Below are 27,434 nucleotides of genomic sequence, written 5' to 3' on the forward strand. Positions count from 1 at the left end.
AAACCTTCTGCTGGGGATTCGCAGGTTGGGTCCTGCTCGTACAGGAGGCACGCTCGTCTCTGTGAGGAAGAAAACACCCTCCTGACCACTGCAACACTCTTACTCCCAGCCCACACTGCCTTTGTTGGGGAGGGACCAAAGAAATCCCTTCATTGCCTCCGACACTCAAACGGCTCCAACACGGACCCGACTAGAGTTGTCCCGACCCTGTTGCAGAAGCGGGTAAGGAGCCACCAACAACCGCAGCGTCTGTATCTCCAGACCCCGCTGCAGAACACGCTCTGCCCTGGCTCTTTGCAGAGACGCCGCTTCCTCAGCAGCGGGGGACGGGCGTGAGCCAGGCAACGCAGAAAACAGTAAAAGCAGGGGCAGGCCAGTGCTATTGGTCAGCATGCTCCCGCTGCCCCAGGGGCTGGGAAATGGAGCAGCCAGAGCATACAGGTGTGTCTGATTGCAAAAATCAAAAGTAAAAAGAAAAAAAGCCCAACTTTGGGAATCTGAAGCTCTGGTGAAAATGACACCTTCTCTCTTAATCCAAAATAACCCCGTCCATTTTTGCTGTCTTCCAAAAAGGCCAAATAAAATATGAAAAATAAATAAATAAAAAGAAGCAAGAATATTATGCAGTGCAGGTTATATTTCAAGATTTAGTACCTTGTAACTTGTAGGCAGATGCAGATGCCACTGCAGATGCAGACACCATTGCAGCTACCATTGGAGATGTAGATACCATCTGAGACGTCATTTCAGCTGCAGATACCATTACAGATTAAGGTTACACGGCAGAGGTAAATGCCACTGCAGGTGCAGATACAAATGCAGAGGCAGGTAATAATGAAAACGGCCAGGCTAACTGCTTGACTTGCGACCGCACCAGGTACAGAAGGAAAATGCTGCCAGGTTTGTCCTCTTCACCAGACATCTAACCACACAGGGTGACCAGAGCAGGACTGCTTCCAGGAAAGATACCTGGGGTTTGCTGCTCACCTGGACGCTATTGCTGCTCACACCCCCCTTCCCAACTCCTCTCCGGCTGCATTCTACTTCGATAGGGCACAGCATTGCTCAACATGGTCATTTTGAGCTGAAAGAGGCACAGGCCATGCCTAAAAAGAAGCAGCCTTGCTAGTTTCACAGGTAATGTCAGAGCAGACTGCGGAGCAGTTCCTATGTGCGTCTACCCTGGTTTTGCATCAGAAAGTGATTTTGCACATGCGATGCCTTGCAACAGGGCTTTTGAGCCTGGCTTTGCCTCATACCTCTCCTTCTGCTTGCTGGCCAGGGCTCCTCCTGACTCTGCCAGGGTGGAGAGTAAAGCAGGGGTCTCTTAGGAGGCGCATCTGTCTGGCATCCACCTGTATTTCACGCTCTCCAAGCTCTTCTGAGTGCAGCTATGGAAAGAAAAAGCATGAGGAATGACACGTGATGGGGTTGGCTGAGCTTTAAAAGTCATGCCTACACCTGATGATGCAGTAGGGTAAACTTGATCCAAAGAATGTGCGGCAACATGGGGACTTCTGTGAAGTAAACAAGGAAAAACTACACCCCAACAGAAAATGGACATCGGTTGTCTCCATTGGCCCTCTGAGGTCATGTGCTCTGCGACCTCTGCTGCCCTCCTTGGGAAGGACTCCTAAAATGGCATGCCCCTCAGAAGGTGTCGGACCACTAGGTCTCCACATGAAGAAGAACAAACGGTTCCTGGTTGAGTCAGTGGTGACAAGGCAAATGCAATAGAAAGACACTGACAGCCTAGCTGCCAGCCATCCATGATGAAAACATGTCTCTTTCTTCATCATTTCTGATCCTCCTCAGAGGGAAAACCACAACAGGGAACACAGAATCTACTGGGTCAGGATAACCACGGTCTCTTTCTACCCCTGCCAGAAGTGCCCTTGAAGAAACAGCGCATCTGAAACACAGCTACTTGATTCAAATTGTACCCATCTCCTGCAGCAGAGCTAAGAAACCTTCCTCAGAAAAATCACAGAACCATAAAGCAAGGGCTACTGAGTACACAAGGTGATCTGCACTTGTCAGTGGCAAGGGCATGAGACCGAGACTTCCACGCCAGATGAAGTCAAGTGCTATGTCAATGCCGTGGAGAAAAGCCTCGGTGCAGCTGGGCAGCAGTGTGGGAATGCTCACAAACCTCAGGTCATGTCTGATGAGCATCTAAAAGGAGTAAAGCAGCTCTGGCTTGTCTCCCAAACTGTGTACTGAAACCTGAGGAAAAGTCACTGAACCCCTGGAAAAAGGTCACCCTCCTCAGCCACGTTTATTAGTGTTCAAAGTGACAAATTAGAGGGTGTTATAAGGGCAAGGATTAGAGGACTTTAACCAGAGGTGATGCTCCAAACTGCATCAGAAATTGAAGGTAGTAGGTGCGGCTGCATCCACGAGTTACTGATTTTAGATGCAATTAAAACCTCTTCAGCATCCTACCTGTCTGCACATCATAGAATCATAGAAGGCCTTGATATGGAAGGGACCCATAAGGATCATTGAGTCCAAATCCCTGCTCCTGTACCTGCAAGGTACAGAGCATGGACCTGCCTCCAACATTGAGAAAACTCCTCGGGTGGATTCCCTGGAGGACGCTGGGGCTGCTCCGTGTGACATTCTGTGGTCTCCAGGGGAGGCCAAAACATTGCAGATCTGCCTGCAAGAGGTGCAGAAGAGCTACCAGGCATGGACCTGCCCCCAACATACACAATGCTCTTCGGGTAGCTACTCTAGAAAAGTCTGGGGCTACTGCCTGGGACTTCATCTGTCTGCAGAGGAAACCAAAATGCTCCTGAGCTGCCTGGGAGGAGTATCGGGCAGCTACCAGGCGTGGACCTGCCTCCAACGTTGACAAAACGACTCAGGGAGCTTCCTTGGAGGAGTCTGGGGTTGCTACCTGGGAATTCCTCCTTCTCCAGAGGAGGCCAAGACACCCCTGGAGAATCATAGAATCATTTAGGTTGGAAAAGGCCTTTAAGATCATCAAGTCCAACCATTGACCTACCACTGCCAAGTCCACCACCATCCAGGAGATGCCTGGGAAGAGTCCTGGGGAGCTACTGGGCATGGACTTTCCCCCAACATACACACTGCTGGTCAGGTAGCTACCTTAGAATAGTCTGGGGCTGCTACCAGGGAATTTTCTGGTCTCCAGAAGAAACCAAAGTGCTCCTGGAGATGGCAGAGAGGAGTCCTGGGGAGCTGCAGGGCATGGACCTGCCTTCAATGTGAAGAAAGCTCTTCAAGTAACTAACTAGGAGGACTCGGGGGCTGCTACCAGAGACTTCAGCTGTGTCCAGGGAACGGCAAAACACTCCCAAGCTGCCTGAGAGGAGTCCCAGCAAGGTACAAAGCACGGACATGCCTCCAGTATTGACAAAACGCCTGTGCTAGCAACCTTGGAAGAGTCCGGGGCTGCTAGCCAAGGAATTCATCCATCTCCTGAAAAGGCCAAAACATTCTGGAGCTGCCTGGGAGAGGTCCCGGGGAGCTACAGAGCATGACCGGCCTCCAACATACACAATGCTCAGTAGCATAGCTACCTTTGAAGAGTCTCGGGCTCCTGCTGGAGAATTCATCCATCTCCAGAGGAGGCCAAAACACTTGTGCAGATGCCTGGGAGGAGTCCCGGGGAGCTACCAGGCATGCACCCAAGTCCTACATGAAGAAAACTTTTCAGGTAACTATTGAGGAGGAGTCTGTGGCTGCTACCCAGAAAATTCAGCCATCTCTAGGGAACGAAAAAACACTCCCAGGCTGCTTCGCAGGAGTCTCAGCAAGGTACAGAGCATGGACCTGCCTCCAACATTGAGAAAACTCCTCGAGTGGATTCCCTGGAGGAGTCTGGGGCTGCTACCAGCGAAATTCCCCAGCCTGCAGGGGAGGCCAAAACATTCCGGAGCTGCCTGAGAGGAGTCCGAAGGAGCTGCGGGGCATGGACCTTCCCCCAGCATACACAGTGCTCTTTGGGTAGCTACTTGCAGAAGAGCCTGGGGCTGCTACCTGGGAATTCAGCTTTCTCCAGCACAGGCCAACACAATCCTGGAGATACCTGGGTGGAGTCACAGGGAGCTACCAGACACGGACCTGCCTTCACCAGGAACAAGACTATTCAACAAAATACCTAGGAGGGTTACTGGGCTACTACCCAAGACTTCAGCCATCTCCAGAGGAAGTGAACACACTCTTGGTGATGCCTAGAAGGAATGCTGGGGAGCTGCTAGGCATGGACCTGCCTCCAACATGGACAAACAATTGAATTAGCAGCCTAGGAGGAGTTTGGGGCTACTACCCATGACTTCAGCTGCCTCCAGATGAAGCCAAAACACTCTTGGAGATGCCCGGGAGGAGTTCCAGAGAGATATCGGCCACTGACCTGCCTTCAATATGAGGAAAGCTCTTGGAGTAAGTAACCAGGAGGACTTGGGCTGCTACCCGAGACTTCAGCTATATCCAGGGAAGGCCAAAAAACTCCAAAGCTGCCTGGGAGGACTCCCAGAAAGCTACAGGGTGTGGACCATCCCTCAACAGTGAAAACACCCCTTGAGTGGATTCCTTGGAGGAGTCAGGGGCTGCTACCTGTGAAATTCAGCTCTCTCCAAGGAAGACCAACAAATTCTGCAGCTGCCTGGGAGGAGTCCCAGGGAGCTACCGGGCTTGCACCTGCCTCCAACATGGACAAAACGCTTCGGGTAGCTACCGTGCAGGAGTCTGGGCCTGCTGCCTGGGACTTCAGCTTTCCCCAGAGGAGGCCAAGACAATCCTGAACGTGCCTGGGAGAATTCCCGCACGGCTACTGAGCACAGACCTTCCCCCAACATACACAATGCTCTTTGCGTAGCTACCTTCAAAGAGCCTGGGGCTGCTGCAGGGAATTCACCTGTCTCCAGACGAAGCTAAAACAGTCTTAGGTTTTCCTGGAAGGGGTCTCAGGGAGCTTCTGGGAATGGACCTTCCTCACACATGAAGAAAACTCTTCAGGTAACTACCTAGGACGAGGCTGCGGCTGTTACTGAGGACTTCAGCTGTCTCCAGGCAAAGTGCAAACACTCCAAAGCTGCCTGGGAGGAGTCTCAGAGAGCTACAGGGCATGGAACTGCCTCCAACAGAGGCAAAACTCTTCACATAACTTCCGTGGGGGAGTCTGGGGCTGCTACCTTCAAAATTTCACCATCTCCAGGGGAGGCCAAAACATTGCAGAGCTGCTTGGCAGTCCCTGGGAAGCTACCAGGCGTGGACCTGCCTTCAAGTTCAAGAAAACTCTTCATCTAACAACCTTGCAGCGTCTGAGTCTGCTACCTGCAAAATTCAGCTGTCCCCAGGGAGGCCAACACAGTCCTAGAGATGACTGGGAGAATTCCCAGGGAGCTACCAGGCATGGACCTGCCCCCAACATGAACAAAACCTTTCAGGTAACTATACAGGCGTCATATGCGTCTTCTATCCAGGACTTCAGCTGGCTCCACAGAAAGGCAAAACTGGAGGACTTGCTGCCTTGGAGGAGTCCCAGAGGTCTACCGAGCATGGACCTGCCTCCAGCATACACAAAACACCTTGGGGAGCTACCTTGGAAAAGTCTGGGACGGCTACCTGCTAAATTCAGCTGTCTCCAGGGGAGGCCAAAACATTCTGGAGATTCCTCCGAGGATTCCTGAGGAGCTATCGGGCATGGCCTGCCTCCAAGACAAAGAAAACTCTGCCACTAACTAGGAAAATTGTGGTGCAGCCACCTGGGACTTTAGCTGCCTGTAAAGAAAATGAAAACACTCTGTTAGATGTACGGGAAAAGTCCTGAAGTAAAACCAGGAATGGACCTGCCCCCAAGATGCACAATGCTCTTTGGGTAGCTACCTTAGAAGATTCTGGGGCGGCTACCTGGGAATTCACTTGTCTCCAGAGGAAACCAAAAGACTCCGGGAAATCCCTGCGAGGAGTTCCAGAGTGCCTCCGACATGCACCAAACTCTTCAGGTATCTCCCCTGGTGCAGTCTGGGGCTGCTACCCAGGACTTCAGCTCCCTCCACAGCAGGACAAAACACTGGGGCAGATGCCTGGGAGGAGTCCTGGGGAGCTCCAGGGCATGGACCTGCTTCCCATTCCTATCGGCAATCAATGGCAGAGCATCAATCAATAGGATGGCAGCAGTCAGTAAAAGCAGCAAGCAATCATATAGCAACAACCAATCCTTTAGGAATAAGCAACAGAACAGCAACAACCAGGTTACTACAAAGTTGTCACTAGGGAGGGAACTTATCCTCCAAACATCAGCAGATATACTGATGATGGATTACTTGTATGGAGATCTAATACTGGTATAAAGTGCATTAGATTTCAGAAAGGGCCAAAGCACCCCAGAGGGGAGGACAAAGCGATCCCAGAGGGGACCCAGCCATCCCAGAAGTGGGTGGATAAACCTATCCGACTCCAAAAGTGAGCCCAAAGGGGGAACAATAACGTAACAGACAGAGTCTCACTTCTGAGATGATCTGGAGGTGCCTGGATTCTCGGTCCCCAGCTGTGCTGCAAAGCGGCCAGCTGCACGTTTCAGGGATGCTTCTGATCGCCAGGCCCACAGCTCCCGGGCTCGCAGGAACGTTCTTCTGCTCGGGCATTTCCCTTTCTAAGCAGTCACCTTTATGGCTGCTCACACCTGCCCGCTCCTGCCCTATCAGCTCCTCAGGCACCAGTGACCTCACAAGCACCTGCTCAAGCCAGGGGCCTGCTCCTGCCCTATCAGCTCCTCAGCCACCAATGACCTCACAAGCACCTGCACAGCAGAAGCGTCCTCACTGCCAACGCCCTGGCTTTTTTCCCTCCATCTCCATCTCTGTCTCCCATCTCCCCCTGCTCTCCCCTCTTCCAGGCACCTTTCTCCCCCACTCCACCACCTCCCACTGCCTCTGGCTGCCTCTGGGTTCGGGGGGCAGATGTTACCTCGCAAGCATTGTCCCAGACCGGTCACCTGCATCTCCTTCTCATCTCCTTCGGCTCTCATCATCACTGCACCAGTTGTTTGATGCGCTTTTGGACATCATGGGCCCTTTCGTCCTGCCTCCCTCCTGCTGTTAAATGTTGTTCCTGCAAGAGAAGTGACCATCAGTCCGTGTCCCCTCTCTGCCATCTTACCTGCATCTCTCTGACCTGGACAGCTGCTGGGAGCTGTCACCATCAGCCCCGGCTCTGCCTCAAGGCGTCTCCTGGCACAGGCGCAGCTCTGGCTGTGCTTGGTGCGTGCCGTGCTGCCGGAGGGAGAACAGCAACCCTCACAGTTACTCCTGGGCAGTGTCCTGCTGGGAAGGGCTGATCTGAAGGCAGGCTGGCAGCTGACCCTGAGGCCGTGCTGGGGGTGGCCACATCTGCCTCCTTCCAGCAGGATTTTGGAAAGCCCCTTCCCAGCTGGCAGCGCCAGGCCAAGAGCACGGGGCAGAAACAGCTCCCAGCCACAAGGGCCCAGCCCCCAACTGGCCTCTGTCCCCAAACTACTAAAACTGCCAAACAGGCTCTCCCTCAACCTGAAGTCTCGCCAGTTGGGAAAAAAGAAACTGTATATGACCAGATGCAGTCGTCTGACTAAGACTGTTAGAGGGTGATTGGGGCTTCAGCTCCAGAACAAAAGAATTTCCATCACAGAATCTCAGCCACCACCTCCGTGATCGTCTTCTCAGTGACCCACAAGCACTGCGCTGCAAAAAATGGGACGGCTAATAAAATAAAAAATATCCTATGCCCCCAAATCTTTGTTTCCCTCCTATCCTCAGACTGCCACAGTAATAATCATACTTTTAGTCTGTAATGACACCGGAGAACCCTCCAAAGCTCCTGGCATTAGGGAAACACACACCATCCTGCAGGAGGACAGGACAACACCGGCTCAGCCAGAATGACTGTCAGTGGCACAAGAGGCCTTGTGTCCCAAAACACTCGGCACGTCCCTGATCCCATGAGATCAAAGATTCTTTCCTTTTTCCTTCCTTAATCAGTTGAGGCCCTTCTAGGCATCTTTAAAAGATCCTGACCTTAAAATGGCAACAATTCGGGCACAGCAGATGATGGGTCAGGTCATTTGTTTTGGTGTTCTCATAAAACCTGAGGCATGTGTTTTAGCTATTCCTCAACTCTTTTTCTCTTTTCTTCACATTCCTCCCCAAAAAGAGAAGAAAAAGACAATGAGCAACAGCATCCGGACATTTTGAATGCTCTGCTAATACATGAGGTTTCCAACAAGCGTGCCAGGGGAATAGGCGCAGCCAGCTGGAAGCTGCAAGGCACACACCAGCAGTGTGCAACGAGGCACGGCCAGTGCCCATCGGCACCCTTGTTCTGACAGACGGCCATCGCTGAAGACAAGTCTGCTCAGTCAGAGCAAAAAATGACTGGCCGGATCCTAAAAATGCCACTTTGGAGGCTGAAAATGAGGCTTTGGAAAGTAAAAATGTGTCTTTGGACTCCAAAAAGGAGACTTCGCAAACTAAAACTGAGCCTCTGGACCACAGAAATGAGGCTTTCCGCCCTAAAAATGAGGCTTTCTGCCCTAAAAATCATAGAATCATAGAATGCTTTGGGATGGAAGGGACCTTTAAAGGTCATCTAGTCCATCCCCCCTGCAATGGGCAGGGACATCTTCAACTAGATGAGGTTGCTCAGAGCCCCATCCAGCCTGTCCTTGAACGTTTCCAAGGATGGGGCATCTACCACCTCTCTGGGCAACCTGTCCCAGTGTTTCACCACCCTCATCGTGAAAAATTTGTTTCTGGTGTTTAGTCTAAATCTACCCTCCTTTAGTTTAAAACCGTTCCCCCTTGTTCTCTCGCAGCAGACCTTTCTAAAAAGACTATCCCCATCTTACTTGCAGGCCCCCCTTAAGTATTGAAAGGCTGCTATAAGGTCTCCCCACAGCCTTCTCTTTGCCAGGCTGAACAGCCCCAGCTCTTTCAGCCTTTCCTCAGAGCAGAGGTGTTCCACTCTCTGATCAGTTTTGGGGCCTCCTCTGGACCCGCTCCAACAGGTCCATGTCCTTCCCGTGCTGAGGACTCCAGAGCTGGATGCAGTAAAAAATGAGGCTTTAGACCCTCAAAATTAAACTGTGAGCCCTGAAGAAAGCCTATGGGTAAGAAAAGAGAGGTTTGGACCCTAACAAGGAGGATTTGGGCCCTCAAAATGAGGCTTTGGGGACCATAAGGGGCTCAAAGTGTTATAGTAAATGGGCTTACATCAGGCTGGTGGACAGTCACCAGTGGGGTTCCCCAGGGCTCCATTTTAGGGCCAGCGCTCTTTCATGTTTTTAGCAATGATCCAGACACAGGAGTTGAATGTACATGAAGTAAATTTGCTGACGATCCTAAAGTAGGAGGAGCTGTGGACTCCCTCGAGGCTAGGGAGGCCTTCCAGAGAGATCTGGATAGACTCGAGAGCTGGGCAACCACCAACCATGGGAAGTTTATCAAGAGCAAGTGCTGGATTCTCCCCTGGGACGGGGTAATCCTGGTTATCCATACAAACGGGGGGACGAGAGGCTGGCGAGCAGCCCTGCCGAAAGAGATCTGGGGGTTTGGGTTGATGGCAAGTTGAACAGGAGTCAACAGTGTGTCCTGGCAGCCAAAGGGGCCAGCCGTGTCCTGGGGTGCATCAAGCACAGCACCGCTAGCCGGTCGAGGGAGGCGACTGTCCCACTCTACACTGCCCTGGTGCGGCCCCACCTCCAGCGCTGGGTGCAGTTTTGGGCGCCTCAATATAAGAAGGACATCAAACTAGGAGTGTGTCCAGAGGAGGGCAACCAAGATGGTGAAGGGTCTCGGGGGCAAGACTTACGAGGAGCGGCTGAGGTCGCTTGGTGTGTTCAGCTTGGAGAAGAGAAGGCTGAGCGGTAACCTCATTGCAGTCTACAGCTTCCTGGGGGGGGAGGGGGGGCAGCAGAGGGGGAGGTGCTGATCTCCTCTCTCTGGTGACCAGCACAGGACACGAGGCAATGGAATGAAGCTGCGTCAGGGGAAGTTCAGATTGCACATTAGGAAAAGGTTCTTCACTGAGAGGGTGGTCGGTCCCTGCAACAGGCTCCCCAGGGAAGTGCCCACAGCACCAAGCCTGTCAGAGTTCAAGGCGCGTCTGGACGACGCTCTTAGTCCTATGGTTCAGTGTTAGGTAGACCGGGGAGGAGCAGGGAGTTGGACTCGATGATCCTCAGGGGTCCCTTCCAACCTGACATATTCTGTGGTGCTGTCATTCTAAGGCAGCGGCCTGCTCCTGCTCTGAAACCTCCGCAAGCCCCTGTGGAAGCCACCTGCATGCTCCTGCCCTAATGCCTGGAGAAACACCACTTACCCCACAAGGACCTTCACAGGCCAGGTGAATTCTCCTGCCCTATCAGCTCCTTGGCCACCAGTGACAACATAAGCAGCAGCACAAACCAGGTGCCTGCTTGTTCAGCCACCAGTGACTTCACAAGCACCTGCACCAGCCAGGTGTCTGTTCATACCCAATCAGCTACTTAGCCACCAGTGACATCACAAGCAGCTGCACAAGCCAGGTGCCAGTTCCTAACCTATCACCTACTCAACCACATATGACATCACAAGCACCTGCACAAGCCAACTGCCTCCTCCTGCCCTATCCCATAGGCAGGGAACCATGACAGCACAAGCACCGTTACAAACCAGGCATCCCTTCGTTCCCAGTCCCATACTCAGACAACAGCTACCTCACAAGCACCTGCACCAGCCAGGGGCCCGCTCCTGCCCCATCCCCTACTCAGGCACCTCTGACACCATAAGCACTTGCACACAGCAGGTGCCTGCTCCAGCCCTAGCCCCTACTCACGTACATGTGGCATCCCAAACACCTGCACGGCCCAGCGCCATGCTCCTGCCCCGACAGCTACAGAGCTGCCAGGGACAGCGCAGGTCCTGCCCCTGCCCTATCACCTCTTCAGGCACAGGGGAGATCGCAAGCACGTGAACAAGGCAGGTGATTCCTTCTGCTCTATCACCTACTTATCCACCTGGGAAATCACAGAATCAGAGCATGTCCTGAGCTGGAAGGGACCCACAAGGATCATCGAGTCCCACTCCTGTCCCTGCACAGGACAACCCCAAAATTCACACCCTAGGTCTGAGGGCGTTGTCCAAATGCTTCTTGAATATTGCCAGGCTTGGCGATGTGACTACCTCCAGGGTCAGCCTGTCCCAGTGCTCCACCCCCCTCTGCGTGAAGAACCTTTTCCTAACCTCCAACCTAAACCTCCCCTGCATATCTTCCTGCCGTTCCCTCGGGTTCCGTCATTGGTCGTCAGGGAGAAGAGATCAGCGCCTGCCCCTCCTCTTCCCCTTGTGAGGAAGCTGCAGGCCGCGATGAGCTCTCCCCTCAAATCACAAGCATCTGCTCAAGCCAGGGGCCTGTTCACAACTTATCACGTACTCTGGTGTTTATGACCTCACTAGCAGCTGCACAAGCCAGGGGCCTGCTCCTGCCCTATCAGCTCCTCAGACACCAGTGACATCACAAGCACCTGCACAGCAGAAGCGTCCTCACTGCCAACGCCCTGGCTTTTTCCCTCCATCTCCATCTCTGTCTCCCATCTCCCCCTGCTCTCCCCTCTTCCAGGCACCTTTCTCCCCCACTCCACCACCTCCCACTGCCTCTGGCTGCCTCTGGGTTCGGGGGGCAGATGTTACCTCGCAAGCATTGTCCCAGACGGGTCACCTGCATCTCCTTCTCATCTTCTTCTGCTCTCATCATCACTGCACCAGTTGTTTGATGCGCTTTTGGACATCATGGGCCCTTTTGTCCTGCCTCCCTCCTGCTGTTAAATGCTGTTCCTGCAAGAGAAGTGACCATCAGTCCGTGTCCCCTCTCTGCCATCTTACCTGCATCTCTCTGACCTGGACAGCTGCTGGGCGCTGTCACCATCAGCCCCGGCTCTGCTTCAAGGCTTCTCCCGGCACAGGCGCAGCTCTGGTTGTGCTTGGTGCGGGCCATGCTTCCTGAGGGAGAACAGCAACCCTCACAGTTACTCCTGGGCACTGTCCTGCTGGGAAGGGCTGATCTGAAGGCAGGTTGGCAGCAGGTCCTGCGGCTGGTCCGGGGGTGCTCCCTGTCCCCCAGCTCGGCCACAGGTCCCACATCTGGCTCCTTCCAGCAGGATTTTGGAAAGCCAATTCCCAGCTGGCAGCGCCACGCCAAGGGTGCCCAGGCCGTGGCAGCTGTGTGGCCTCGAGGGGACACGTCCCCGCCTGGCCCTGTGTCACAAAGGGGCAGTGATGCGGCACCCATCCTGTGCTTGTGAGCTCACCTGGCCAGGCCTTGGGATCCTGAAAAGCGGGCCAGTAAAAGCCACTTGGGCTGAGCTGGCCTTCGGGAAAACTTGGCTCCTTCCTTTGCTACTTGCTTGCCTACTTTTTTCCGACCATTTATCATTTACTGCCCACTTCTCCTCAGCTTCCATCTTCTTTCAAAGGTAATTATGATTTGACTTTCAGGACAGATCATAGAGCAGGTAAATAGGGGATAAAAGTATAGGCTGGTCTATACCTTCTGAGCCGTAGGCTGAGCTGATACACCTTTATAGGCTGGTCAGGGCTACGGCTAGAGTTCCTAGTTGCTAACTCTTCTTTCTTTTCCATATCCTAGCATAGGTTAAGTAGCGGGGTGGCAGTGTAGTCTGAGGCATTGAGCTCAGCCTAGAATGACGGGAATCCCACCCTGAATGGTGCAGTAGGAAGGGAGACAGAAAAGAAGCACGGCAAAGGCAGCCGTTAAAGTAGTAGCTGAAAGCGAGTCCCACCTGCGTACAAGGTGGGAAAGGGTGGGCTGGAGAGCCAGAGGGCTCTGCTGCTAACGCTAGCAGCAGCTATGCAGCAGGTCCTCTTCAGAGAAGGTGACACGCAATGCAGCCTTTCAAAAGGGCCTTGGCAATTGCTGTCAACTGGAGTCCGGCGACAGGGACAGCAGGGCCATCAGCCTGCAGCTCTGCAGCAGTTACAAGTACCACTGAAAGACTTTTGATGGCGGACGCTGTTCTGTGGGTTACATTTGGGGTTCTTGGAATCATTTTGTTGAGCTACAATTATTTCTTTGCAATCAGGTGACGGGATTGGCGCTGATCTTCTCTTTCTCGAGCGTGTCCTGACATCCTTTGTCATCCAAAGCTTTCCCCTCTGTTCCCGAGAGAAGCGATGGCCACAATCGGGAACGACTCCCGTGAGTAACGCCTTCACCAGCAGGCTTGGGCTTTGTGAATCCCCAAAGGCAACGGACGTGGCTGGTGCTCCTTCCCTGAATGCTGATGTGCTGACAACCTAGAGGGAATTCGGGGCGTTTCCTGACAGCAGCCAGACTCACCCAGATGTTTGCGATTAGACGCAGGAAAAACGCGTGTTGTCACTCCTCTGCCACTATGTACAAGACTTGGAAAGATGACATTGCTCCTAGAAAGATCTGACATCAGTAGGGTTACCTTCTGGGCTAGGGACTTGCTTCTTTTCATCAAGTTACAATCAGGAAAAGGGAAGACTTGACCTGATAAGCCCGTTCAAGAGTCTAGAGGGAAAGGAAGGCAGCCCGAGGCACAGAAACCAGAGTGTGGGTTTGTTGGACTTTCAGCAAAGTAAGCAGGGGAGCAGACTCTTTTCCAAAACTGTTTCTTAACCAGGAAATGCCAATGGCAGTGTTAGGCTTCCCCCGATGTTTCTCTGTTGGAGGTTAGAGCTGGTTTACCTGGGTGCTCCTCTACAGGAGTCAACTCTCAAAATAGGCTCACTTACAACAGCATCATCTCATCTCTTTTCAAACGTTATCTCCCTGCAGTCCTTGCCAAGGGAATGGCTCTGCCACAACACATCCCCTTTCCCCTGGAGAAGATTTGCATGGACTGGCAGCAAAGACAGAGAGCTGGAGCAGGACTCCACAACCTGGGCAATACGTGCTACCTCAACTCCGTCCTGCAGTGCCTGACGTACACACCCCCTCTGGCCAACTACCTGCTCTCGCGTGAGCACAGCCGGTCATGTGAGTACTTTCAGGAACATCTCCCTGTAAATCTGTTGGGTACTTCCCAAGGATTCCCAGCATCTGGAATTTGATTGAGGAGAAAAGCAGCCCTTCTTTGTCGGCCCCCTGAGTGGCGTTCTTTGAACACTCAAGCCTAGAAGGCTCTTGTCCTACCTAGGTGTGTTCATCTTCAGAAAGGCACCACTTTCAGGCCCCGGGTCTCGGTCCCTGTTCCTGCCAGTTCAACTCTCTCTGCTTATTGCACATAAAACTGCTGTCACTTAAGCATCCCCCTGGAGAAAGTTTTCTATGCACTAAAATGGCCCGGGCTTGTTGGGACATTGGCACCTTGGGAGAAGGGGACTGGAGACTGTTATCTTCTAATTTCAAGATCTCCATTAAGTTTCCCATTGCTGTGGGTATTTTGCTAATCTGAGAAGCTTCCCTCCCTCCCTCCCTCCCTCTTCAGGTCGCCAGCAAGGCTTCTGCATGATGTGCATAATGGAAGCGCATGTTAACGGGGTCCTGCATTCTTCAGCCAGGGCCATCCAGCCTAGGGCTGTCCTCGGTGTCCTCACACGTAAGGCATTTCAGCTGCTTTTACATGCTTTCTTCCCTTCTTGTAGGATACAGCTACTAACTTCTTCTTTCTTTAGGAATAGGAGAACATTTGCAGCTTGGCAGGCAGGAAGACGCCCACGAGTTCTTACGCTACACTGTCGATGCCATGCAGAGAGCTTGTCCGAGTGGAAGCAGCGAGTAAGCACAAGCAAATTACCTTTTCCATGCTCCTGAGCCCTTTGGACTCCTTGGTGTACTCCCATCAAGGAAACCCGATGCCCAGGGTTTTCAGACAAAGCAAAACTCTTGGAGGAGATAACTCTCTGCCTTACCATTTCTTTCCAGCTTGGACATCTCTTCTCAAGCAACTACCATCGTCCATCAAATATTTGGGGGCTTTCTGAGATCGAGAGGTACTTTTTAGAAATATTACTGCCCTTAGATTGGTCTGCGGCTCTTTCTCTCGTCATGGTAAACAGCTTCCAGTACGCAGCAGTTGTGTCCAGTGTCTCCAAAGCAGTACGTGCTGGGCATTGAAATGGGCACAGTTAGCCTCCTTCCCAACCTGAGAAGCATTTCTCTTTGCCTTCCAGTAACGTGCTTGAGCTGCAAAGCCGTTTCCGACACCTACGAGGCATTCCTTGATATTGCTTTGGATATCCAGGTAAGATGTTTGGAAATTGTGGTGCAAAAGGTTTCAAGGCCCCTGCAGGGGGCCGAGGTTATCTCCAGTTAACTCCCTTGACTTAAAACTGTGGGCTGTTGCCACGCCAGAGCTTGGTGGTGGATGGGAAGGGAACTGGGCTTCTGGGCTCCTTCTCTGGAAGCCCTCTAAATGGTCTGCCTGTGCTGGGTGCTGGCTGTCAGCTGGGCAAAGAGTAAGGGTGGTATCTGCAGCCAGGATGGCACTGTCATGCCACCCTGCTTTGGACTCCCTCAAGACGCGTCCGGTTGCTGGACGGATGGGGTTGATTGCTTTTGCTGCTTTTGACCACGCGTACCACAGGCAACTCTGGTACCGCCCAGGGGTAGCTGCTTATTGGGATAACGCTGGTCCCACACGGGCAGCTATTTCTTGGGATTCTGAGTTTCCAGGAGCTTAGTGCTCTCCTTTCTTTCTCATCCAGGCAGCCTCAACTCTCACTGCAGCTCTGGAAGACTTTGTCAAACCTGAGCAGCTGGAGGGCGAAAATGGCTATAAATGTAGCAAGTAAGAATATTACTAATGACATCTTCATAGCAGCTACTGGGTTACGGTACTGCATGTCTGGGAGCACCAGTTATGTTCTGACTTAATTGAGAAACCCACTCATGAGACAGCTTGGGTTTTTTTCCTTTTTTTTTCTTCCCCGTACAACTAATCCACCGGAATCATCTGGAACTTGGAAAAGAATGCATTCATTTCTAAGAAGGGTGTTTTTTTCTCTTCTACCTGAATATTTGGAAAGCTTTCATGAGAATTTTATTCCTGGCATCGTCTGCCCTGGAGGTGGTCAACCCTCCTAGCTCGGAAGTTGCCCACTGAACTACCCCTTGGGCCAGAAGGGAAAAGACAGGTCCCATGTGCAGTGGGGAGCCAAAGCAAGGAGGAGCTCTGGGCAGGGATTTGGCAACAGCAGCTTCCTCAAGAAACCAAACAACCCTTTAATTGCCAAGGCTTTTTGGATGCTTGCGTCTCTGTGCAGGAGACCTCAGTCCTTGGAGCAGCAGCAGCCCCTGCCGGCTCTCTGAACAGTGTCATGCCTAGGTCTGCTCTTGTAAAGACTGCAGACTGCTGCTCTCCAAAGCGAGCCACCCCAGACCGAAGCTAGCTTCGGTGAGAGCGTGTGGGCTTAAGGGGTCTGAAATGCAAACCTGTGCGCACGATAGCTGGGCAAAACAAGCCTTAACTCAGCCCTACACGGGTGGGGGGCAGAGTGGGGAGAAGATGGGCTGCAACAGTTGGGTCTGTGCTTGTTTCAAGGTGTGAACAGCTGGCCACTGCATCCAAGAGGCTCACAATACACCGCTCCTCCAATGTCCTGCCAGTCTGCTTGAAGAGATTTGATGCTTTCTCTGGCAGAAAGATTAGCAAGGTATGTACACAAGGGCACTGCAACTTTGTCTGCTTGGAAGGAGACCTTTCCCGAAGGAGAACCCTTTTTTGGAAGTTGTTCGTGTCTGCACACGACAACTATCGAGTGCGGCCCTCTAAGAAAAATCAAGGCAATAGCTATGCCTTGCTCTTTCCCTTGTGGCAAGAGGAAAGTGCCAGTGTGAAGAGAAGCACTTTACTGCGCTCGTCAAGAGCTGCTTTGGCCAACAACAGTTTTCTGCCACTGCAGTGATGAAATGGCAACGCCTGGTTTTGATGAATCTTTGCGAAGATCTGTTTCTATGCCTCTAGCCTGGGTTTGCTGGCAAGGTTTTCTCAGGCTGCTCCCTAAAGACTCTCAGGATAATTTGGGGGTCTTCTTGGTCTCTCTTTAGGTTGTGCAGTATCCGGAAACTCTGGACCTTGCCGCGTACATGTCTCAAGCCCCTGGAGAACCACTCCTCTATTCCTTGTATGCCGTCCTGGTACATGAAGGCTCCGGCTGCCAGGCAGGACACTATTACTGCTTCGTGAAGGTAGCAGACAACTCGGTGATTTGCACTGGTGTATGGTGTCCGTGTCCTTCAGTGGTGTTCTGCCTGTGGTTTTGCTTTAAAACCCCTGCAGTGCACCTAAAGATAGCGCTGCCTTTCTTTGCAGGCCAGCGATGGACACTGGTACAAGATGAATGATGCCTCTGTGGATCGTTGTGACATCAAGACGGTTCTCTGCCAGCGTGCATATTTACTCTTCTATGCCAGGTAATAACAAGTGTGCAACAGTGCTCAGAATACACTCCTTCTCCTGTCACTGATCTGGGTGGTGGTGTTCTCCTCCGGTGGGTTTTGCTTTCTGGCCTAGGAGAGAATGCCTGTTTGTCCCGTTGAGTTCTGTCTCTTCTGCAGTTCCCCACCTCCTGCCTTCTCCCTCCTTGTCTGGCACTAAACTGTTGCGCTTGTGTAACTTGCTAGCGGTCTGCTCCCTGAGACTGGCTAGCTGCAAAAAGAGGCCAATTGGAGGTCCGAGAGGGTTTAAGATGAGTTACTGCTCTGAGAGGGACAGACATGGCTGGAAGACCATGATCTCATTTCCAGCTTCTAGCGCTGCTTCAGTCTTCTGCCTGTCGTATCAAGTGCTGCCAGAAAGTGACAGGATGAGACTGAAGCCATGAGGAGGCTGCAAGAACAACCCTAGACTAAGATCACTGTTGTTACTCCAGGCACCACGATTTGACCCCTGGAGCAGGCACTGAATGCCAAGAGACAAAGAGCATTTCCATGGCAAAGCTGGATCAAGGGCTGAAGAGGGCATTTTCTGGAGGCACCCTGGCACTGAGAAATCAAGAAGGCGGAGAAAATAGGCCCAGGATCCAAGGGAAGAGACAAACACGGGACTCTGCAGGAATGCCCCATCAGCGCCGCGGCAGGAAGAGAGCACGCTCCGACACCGAGGAGGAGGAGGAGGAGAAGCTGAACAGAAGCCAACCAGACTGCCCGCCTCCGAAGCGGAGGCGCATTGCCCTCGCGGAAACGCAGAAGCGCCCTCACTGTCAGCTGCCGCATGGCAGTGGGGACCTGTGCAGCTCTTCCCAATGGCAGAGGAACAGCCCTGACAACGGCAGAAGCTCAGGAGGGGAAGGTGTGCACGGCTCGAGCGGCCACAGAGCAGACTCGCATCCTGGGTCAGTAGGTGAGCGGCAGCTGGGCACATCCTCACTTCAACAACGTCCGCTCCCACCAGTGCCAGTTCACCCGGAGTCTGCAGGCCCTTGCCAGGCAAATGGAAAACAACCATGCAGAAAGAGGAAACAGTCCTGTGAAGGGGGGGGTGAAAGTGTGCCCGAAAGAAAGCGGCAAAAGACAGCAGCGAGCATTCTGGTGATCCAGAGTTGACAAAGAAACGCAAAAAAGTGAAGAAGAAAAAGAAATCCAGAGAGAACTCTGGAGAGGAGGACTCAAAAGTAAGCAACAGTTGCAGCATCACCAGCAAATGTTGCCTCACACTTTGCCAGGTGTTTCAGGCGCGTGGCTTATGGAAAGAAACGTTCAGGACTTGTGACGGAGCCTGCCACCACAACCTGCAATTTACCATCAAAGGCCGCAGACAAACATTATCAAAAGAATGCTAACCATCAGACTTAACATTTACGATTGAAACAATAAAATTGCCATCATAACCAAAGCCAGTCCGAAGCGGTGCTTCTCATTTCTGTAGAGAGTTGACCATGCAAGAAAGAACACAAGGGTTCGGGGGTTTTTTGAAATTTTTTAACTCGAGACTTCTGTTATGAAAGCACCCTTGTGATCCAGAAGGGTGGAAGTTTTCTACAGCTGCTGAGCATATGAAATTAGCAGGTAGAGATCTCAGGGAAAAAAAATGCCTGGGAACAGAGCATCTCCAGTGCTGCTCCATTAGAGGCTCAGGTCGCCTGCGTGCGATTCACGTTGTCTTCTCCCCAGTACAGCATCCCGTGCAAGAGAGACAAGGAAACCAAGGCATTACAAGCATTGCCCCTGACGGTCCCCATCAGCAGGGCCATCTTGTTGAGAAGCTGGTTTCCTGGCAAACTTGGCCAGTGGACTTTGAGTAAAAAAGACCACACTTCCCCTTGAAGACGCTTCTGCAGTGTCCCACAAGAGCTGCAGTTCATACGCCTTCTGGCCCATTTCTGAGCCTGTCACAAGGCGTCCTAGATAGGAAATCAGTTTCTGAGGCAAAACCGAGGCAGAAACAGGTAGGCACTTCTCCTCACAGAAAGTATAAAACACTCGGCTCCCAAGCCTACCGCGAGACTCACTGCAAAAGGAGCAAAGGTGCTTCTCCATCGGCATCCTCTTTTATCTCCAAAAGCCAGCGCTTGGGACTACTGTGCCCTCTAGACATCGAATCCAGCGAGAGAGGCGCTGGGAATGGGGACGGGAGCAGGAACAGGGTCGAGGCGAGCAGCCAAGCGCAGGGATCTTTCTTGGCAGCAGTCCTGCTCTGGTGACCTGTGTAAAAGTCACTTCTTTGCCGGCCTGGGAGAGAGGCAAGGAGACTTCAGCAGAGAATTACCAAGGGGACTGATTCTCTTTATTTAGCCATGCATATTGCACCTGCATAAAACAGTTCTCCATGCCTGCCCTATCAACTTCTCAGGCACGTAGCACATCAAAAACCATCTTCACAAATCACAGACAGACTCCTGCCCTATCAGCTACTCAGCCACCAGTAACATCACAGGCACCTGAAAAAGCAACGGGCCAGTTCCTGCCACAAATGACATCACTGACACCTAAGCAGGCCATGCCTCTTTTCCCATCTATCTGCTACTCAGTCGCAAGTGCTATCACCAGCATCCGCACAAGTCAATGAAAAACTCCTGCCCTATCAGCTCCTCAGCAGCAGGTGACACCACGAGCACCTGCAGCAGAAGCCAGCTTCTTGCTCCTTCCCCATCAGCTGCTCAGCCACCAGGGTCTTGACAAGGACCTGCACAGCAGGAGCATCCTCAGTTTCCACATGCCACCTTTTTCACCTCCATCTCTAGCTTGTCTCCTGTCTCTCTGGCCTCTTCTCTCTGCCAGGCACTTTGCTCCGTCACTCCAGGACCTCCCAATGCCTTTTCCTGTTATTCTGCTTCTGGGGCAGATGTTACCTCGAAAGCCACGTGACCTGCCCCTATTTCTCCTCTCCCTCTGCTTTGGGCTCTGGCTCTTTGATGCATTTTTTCACCTCATGTTTTTTTCATGAGGTGAAATGCTTGTGTGCTTGTGAAATGCTTGTGTGCTTGTGCTTTCACCTCATGCATTTTTTCACCTCCCCACGAGTGTGGCAGCCTGCTCCCATGGGGAGTGGCAGCCAGCCCAGCCCCACACCTTATCTGGTGCCAGGGTCCATGGGGCAGGACCAAGCTGTGCTCAGCTGTGCTCAGCAGCTGCCAAACACCGTGGCGAGAGGAGGGCCAGTGACCAGGGCGAGCCCTGGGGCCGGGACGGCACCAAGCAGCTGCCACTGCTGGGGCCCCCAGGGCTGCTGTCTGCCTTTGCTCTGGTGCCAGCCTGTATGTGGCACGGCCGCCAGGCTGGTGCCACTGGCTGAGCTGCCATGCCTGGCACAGGGCACTGCCGATGCACCGCCGCCATGGCACAGCCAGCACGGCACAGCCAGGAGCCAATCTAGCTCTTGAGGACTCTGGGGGGGTCTTCAGCCCACATCACACAAGGCCATCCCCATCCAGGAGATGCCATGCCACTGCCCCATGTCCCCATCTTCCCAGCAAGGATGGCTACAGGGCGATCCCGCAACCTGCCACCCCCTCCCCAATTCCCTCCCCCAGGGCTGGCACCAGCACTCACCTGGCTGTCAGCACACTCGCGGCAGCCCGGCACCGGCTCCGGCGCCGGCCCGAGGAGCGTGGCAGTGCCGACGGGGTGCAGGATGGGCAGGCTGGCCGACCTGGCGTCCCACACCGCCTGCTCGGTGAAACCGACCATCAGTCGGTTGGTGGTGAGCAATTGTTTTCATTTGCATCACTTGTTTTTCTTGCGTTTTATTTTCCTCTCTCTGTTGGTTTTTTTTTTTCCTTTTCCTTACAATTTTTTTAAAAACATGTCTTTTCAATCATTAAACTGGTTTTATCTCAAGCCACGTGTGTGTTTCTCACTTTTACCTTTCTGATTCTCAACCCCATCCCACCGGCTTTTGTCATTACCATCATCTCAATGACACACTAGATCCTGCCAAACCTACAGCCTGCAAAACCTGAACACCAACCTATGCAAGACACGTTCCAGAAATTACCATCAGCACAGAGAAGCACATGTATCTATCTTGTTCTGTCCTTGCCAAAAGTGCTGGGTGACCTGTCATCAGCCTTGGTGACTGACGGCAGGCAAGACTCTCTCATCTGCCTTAGCTCAGATGCAGCTCCTAGGAAAACAGCTGCTTCAGAAAGTCATGCCTTGCTATTTTGGGAAAGTGTTTCAAGGAAATGTTCTTAATACTCTAGCATGGTAAGACTAAGCATGGTAATCTCACTCCAAGTTGGAGCTCTGCCACAGGTTACCTTTTTTATTTTTTCCCTCTCTTTACACCAAAGGGTGGCACTTCTTTCTGAATGCAAGATGCACCGCCAGTTCCTGCCAGCTGGATGCCAATGGCTGCCCAGAAGAGCTGACTAGGAATGGGAGAACTGGGGCAGCAGCTGTCCCTGGGACTCAGCTTGAACCACAACTGGCAGCAGAGACTCTGGACCATCTCTGCAGCTCGCCAGCGCCTGCAAGGCGTGAAACTGAGTGGTGCCGCCGTGAGGCTCTGACCGATCCCTTCCTGCTGCGTAGGCTACGGCTTGTCCATAGGAGCCTCTTTTCCTATCCATCGATGTGGATTTTCACAAAGGCACCTGTATGCTTTCCAGTCTGGTATCTTAGTATTTATTGCTAGAAAGTTAAACTGTGTTTCTTACCGTATATATAAATGATTTCAGTTAAAAGAATCCTGTTGAAAAAAGGGGGGCAGAAATACTAATGCGTGCTACACTTTAATCTTTCCTTTCTCCCAGAGGATTTTAGCTCTGTGTCATGTAGCTCACCTCACAGCAGTGTGCTGGAAATAACAGGCATTCTCTCTTAGTGCTGTATCATCAATGTCAACATTGTTTCCTCATATATTCTGCAGTCTGCGGAGTTCACATTCCTGTCAGCCCGCCAAAAAAAATGACATGGCAATAGTTACTTAGATTTCTCATCAGAAAACGCACTTTCATACAGACTTAATCGACATTTTTATTCTATACCGTTCTGCATAATACAATGTCACCAAACTGTTGGGATATTGACACCTTAGGAGAGGAGAATGTAGCATGGCGAGTGGACATGGCACCTATAACTTCAAGATCATTAGTTTTTTAGGTTTTTCTGTAGCAATGTCTACTTGACTAGACTGGGATGCTTTCTTCTTTCACTCTTCAGGTCCCAAAGAAGGCTTCTGTATGATGTGCATGATGGAAACTCCCATTAATTTTATTTTTTTCTATTTCTTAAGTTTTCAAAGAATTATTTGGTGCATAGAAGTTATCTTGATACTTTGAAGAAGAGCAATTTCAGAAATATGAGGTTTCTTTCATTTTATTTGAGATAAATATAACCTTCCTATTTATTAGGAATAGGAAAACATTTCAGTTTTGGCAGCCAGGAGGATGCCCGTGAATTCTTAGGCTTCACTGGTGATGCTTCGCAGAAAGCTTGCTTGAATGGAAGCACCAAGTAAGCATGAACAAATTAACTTGTAAATGTTCTCTAGTCCCTCTTACTCCTTTATTTACTATCATAAATTAAAAACTATGCCTTTGGTTTTCATAAAAAGAAAAACTCTTTGAAGAGTTAACTCTGTGCCTTCCATCTTCTGAGGGCTGATGATCATTTATGTCCAGATTAGAGAGACCTTCTCAAGCCCCAGCACTCATTCATCAACTATTTGGGGGATGTCTAAGATCTCGAGGCACTTTTTTAAAATCTTACTCTCCTTTGAACTGGCCTGTGTCTTTTGTCTGTCTGTAGTAAAGGAGTTTGTAGATTGATTAAAGTAAGAGGTATTAAGAACTGAAATTTGCACGGTTAGTCTCCTTCACATATTGTTAAGCATTTGTATTTTGATGCCAGTAAAGTGCTTGAACTGCAAAGCCGTTTCTGATACACATGAGCCATTCCTGGATATTACTTTGGATCTAAAGGGAAGATGTTTTGTGAATATGGGTCGCGATGCGTAAAGACTTGTACAGCTTTCTAAAATAAACTCATTTTATTTCAACCCATATACTGTTAAAAGAAAAGAACTCGGTGGTGGATGGGAGCGGATTGGACCTTGTTCTTCTGCGGAAGCCATGTAAATGGTCTCCATGTTTTCCATTCAAAGCTTGGAAAAGAATACATTTGTTGCAAAGAGAGTAATCTTGGGGTTTCTCTTTGAGTCTCTGGAAATATATTCTACGAATTGTGGCCGGTAGCTCACAGTAGACTTTTATTCCTAGTATTGTCTACACCGGGGCTCGACAGCCTTTGTCAGCGTGAAGTTGCACCCTGAAATTTTGATATGGCCAGAAGTTAAAAGGCATGTCCGAACATTGGTCTGTGCTTGGTTTTAAGGTGTAAAAAGGTGGCTCCTGCGTCCAAGAGGTATACGATGCATCGTTCTCCCAATGTTCTCACAAGATCACTGAAAAGATTTGCAAATCTTAGAGGTGGAAAGATCAAGAAGGTATATTTACAGCTGTAATGCAACTTTATCCTCTTGGAATGGGAGATTTCCCAAAGATGAATACTCATTTAAAAGTGGTTAATGTTTGCAGGCAAGAACTAATAACTACAGTCTAAGAAAAGTCAATATAACAACTATGGCTTCTTGTTTCCCTTTCAATAACAATAAAGTTCCCGTGTGACCATAAGAATATACCTTACTCTTAAGGAGCTAATTCTGCAGAAAACAGTTCTCTGCAACTTAAACCATTAAATGTTGTTTATGAGAAAGGGTATTTTTAAATGAATCAAAAAATACATTCATATAATCCTAGTCTGTGGTTTTGGAAGTGTTTTTCTCAGGCTATGCCATGAAGTATTTCAGGATAATTTTGGAATCTTCTTGGTCTCTCTTGAGAATGTAAAATACCCTGAAGATCTGGATCACCAGCAGAGATAAAGAAGGCATTATCCCACTCTACTCGGCGCTTGTCAGGCCACACCTGGAATACTGTGCACAGTTCTGGTCCCCGTTATACAAAAAAGATGTGGACAGGCTGGAGGGGGTCCAGAGAAGGGCCACCAAGATGATCCAGGGTCTGGGCAGCCGCCATGTGAGGATGAGAGAGCTGAGAGAGCTGGGCTTGCTCAGCCTTGAGAAAAGGAGGCTTCGAGGTGATCTCATCCCCATGTACCACTACTTAAAGGGGAGCTACAAAGAAGATGGAGACTCCCTTTTTACAAGGAGTCACTTGGTGAGGACAAGGGGTAACGGGTACAAGTTACTCCCAGGGAGATTCCGGCTGGACACGAGAGGTACATTTTTCACAATGAGAACAGTCAATCATTGCAATAATCTCCCCAGGGAAGTGGTTGACTCCGCTACGCTGAACACGTTTAAGACTCAGCTGGACACGGTGCTGGGCCATCTCGTCTAGATTGTGCTTGAAAGGTTGGACCAGATGATCCTCGAGGTCCCTTCCATCCTGGGATTCTATGATTCTATGAAATGTAGGTCCTATAGCTTTGTCGCTGGTTCCTCCAGAGAGAATCCTAGAATCTGTCACATACAGCCAGCTGAAGAGCTTATCAGAGGGAATAAGGTAAAATGAGTACCCTCTGATACAAACAAGGTTTCATGCAGGCTTATCATTGTTTTACCTGTCTACTAATACCATTTAATAGAAAGATGTCAGTACAGAGAATTCCACACTGTCCATCTAGTGGTGCAAACACCAGCACTGAGCCTGTATTATTCTGATATTAAATACAGGCAGAGGCCTCCTGGAAAACTTTCATTTCTTCGTAGAATGGTTTTCCATTTTTTGCCACTGTCTGGAACACTTTTTCTACTCCTCTTTCCCTTTTTTCCATCCTAGGATGTGTGAATGTAAATTCCCACCACCTGCTCTCCCATTTGGGAGAGAGGGAAATCCATGTGTTTACTTTTTTCTAGTCGGGGGAGAGCCAATATAGCGGCTTCGGCTAGCGAGGTGATTCAGAGCAGCAAGTGGAGGGAGACAGATGCGTTGGGTGTGTTATTTTTAATGCGATGCTTGCAGACTCAAGAGAAAAAAACACCTTCTCTGGGAGCTGAGGAAGGTGTAAGAACAGGCTTCTAAAGGGAATGTCTTTCAGAGTTTTCCAGCAGCCACCAATTGTTTTACTTCAGGGGATTTTACTCCTAACATTCATCTTTTCGATGGACTTTTTCAAGTGACAAACCTGGTTTTCTTTTGTGCAGTGCCACCGGACCTCGGAAATCTTCTGAGAATGGTGCTCTTATGGCAACTGTAGTGATGGCAGCACTGTTTGCCTATAAAGAATCCAGGAAGGTTCCTTCCAACTTTCGTTGTGAGGCTGAGAACCTTTTTACTCAGTCAGATTCTGAAACCACTTCTGCCAAAGAAGAAGTTGCTGAAAGTACTACAACGAAAGCTGATAATGCGCATCCCAATATCAATGGTCAGCACAAGGTCAGGAAAAAATCCTTGGATGCTGAAGATGAATTCTTTGGGCAGTGTGAGTCTGAAGACCGTAGAGACAAAGACGAGCCAAGAGGATCAAAAGAACCTGAACTAATTTCAAAAGGAAATCCTTTGTACTTCAAAGGGTCTCTTGAGAGCAAAGAGAAATTCGGGCAAACTTCCTCGATAAAGTCTGACATGGAATGTACTTCTAAAAAACTTGCATCCCTAGCTATTACAGACAAATGCCAAGATACAAAGGACATTTCTAATAACTATGGAGAGGTACCACCTGTTAAGGACTCTTGTATGACAGAGCTGGATGAAGTTTTGCAGAGTCAATTTTCTAGAGAAAATGAGGGACTGGGTAATAAAAAACGTGAAGGAGACAAACAAAGGAAAAAAGATCAGGAAAAAAGATAGGACTCTCCAAAAACTGACAAAGAGCACCACCGAAAGAAGAGAGAAAACTCGGACACTGAAGGGAGGGAGAAGGAGAAGCAAACCAGAAGCAAACCAGAGGATCATTCCCACAAGAGGAGGTGCTCTCACAGTGTGGAAACAAATAAGCAAAATCGTCCTAAGCAGGAGTATTGCAATGAAAGCAAGCGTAGATCTCCCCATCATGAAAGAAACAGTCCAAACAATGTCAGAAGCTCAGGCAAATATTCTCGTTCTAGATCCCAAAGCAGAGAAAGAACAGCACAAGACGGGAATGGGCATTATATTGGGGAGAGAGAATGTGGAGCAGAGAAAGATACTATCGAGATGAAGCACAGAGATGGGAAAAAGGCAGATACTGCAATGCTTATTACTCCTCTCCTGGAACAAGGGATGGCAGAGAGAGAAAGTCCTCTCATTGTGAGAGAGGCTTTGACAAACCGAGTCAGGCTTACAACAACAGGTCACATAAGGATCATCACTGCAAAAGCAGATGGCCTCACAACGCACTCTCTGGAGAGGAAGACGTACATCACTTTAGCAGCCACCGAGCAAACTTCCATCATTGTTCAATACCTCAGCAGCCATGTGAAAAATATTCTCGTGAAAGGCATGCACTTCCACCTGTGTCAGCTCGTTCCAATTTTGAGGACACATCCCGGGAAAATGAAAAAGACAAACTAAGAAATGGCAAAAGAAAACATACTCACACAGAAGGAAGCGGAAGCAAAACAGAAAAGAAATGCCAAAAGACAGGTGACCAAAGAATGAAAGCATGCAGAGAAGGTCAAGGAGAAAAAGAAGTCCAAAGATCAACATCGAGAGAAGGACTACAAGTAAGCAAGGACTCCAGCCTGATCAGCAATTTTTTCCTAATTCTTTTCCGGGTGTTTCTCACATCGGCCTGTTCTTCATTGTTTCTAAGTTATTTATAAGGCATAATCTGGCTGGGATGTCTTTGCCCCCCAATAAACATTGTCAAACGATCGCGGCTCTGCTGCAGTCACGCCGTCCCCGCCGCTGCTTTACAGCCCTCTGCCGGAGGCCACGCCCCTCTTCACCCCCCCATCCCTCCCACCCTCCTGCTCTGCACCCTTTATTTGCATACGGGGGGACACACACAGACACAACCATTTGAGGGGAGGGACCAGGGTGGGTCTCAGGGAGAGACCGTGTCCCAGCCCCATTGGG

The 27,434-nt window shown here is 50.6% G+C and overlaps 1 pseudogene across 1 annotated transcript; it reads left to right on the forward strand.

Annotated features, from left to right (window-relative positions):
• Nucleotides 1-23,361: 23,361 nt before the first annotated feature.
• Nucleotides 23,362-27,083, forward strand: LOC309604006 (annotated as a pseudogene). The gene is made up of 3 exons: nucleotides 23,362-23,365; nucleotides 24,881-24,938; nucleotides 25,580-27,083. The product of its transcript is annotated as an uncharacterized misc_RNA (transcript).
• The last annotated feature ends 351 nt before the right edge of the window (nucleotides 27,084-27,434 follow it).

The sequence above is a fragment of the Platalea leucorodia genome, assembly GCF_965183815.1.
Source record: "Platalea leucorodia genome assembly, contig: HAP1_HAP1_SCAFFOLD_296, whole genome shotgun sequence".
NCBI classification, from domain to species: domain Eukaryota; kingdom Metazoa; phylum Chordata; class Aves; order Pelecaniformes; family Threskiornithidae; genus Platalea; species Platalea leucorodia.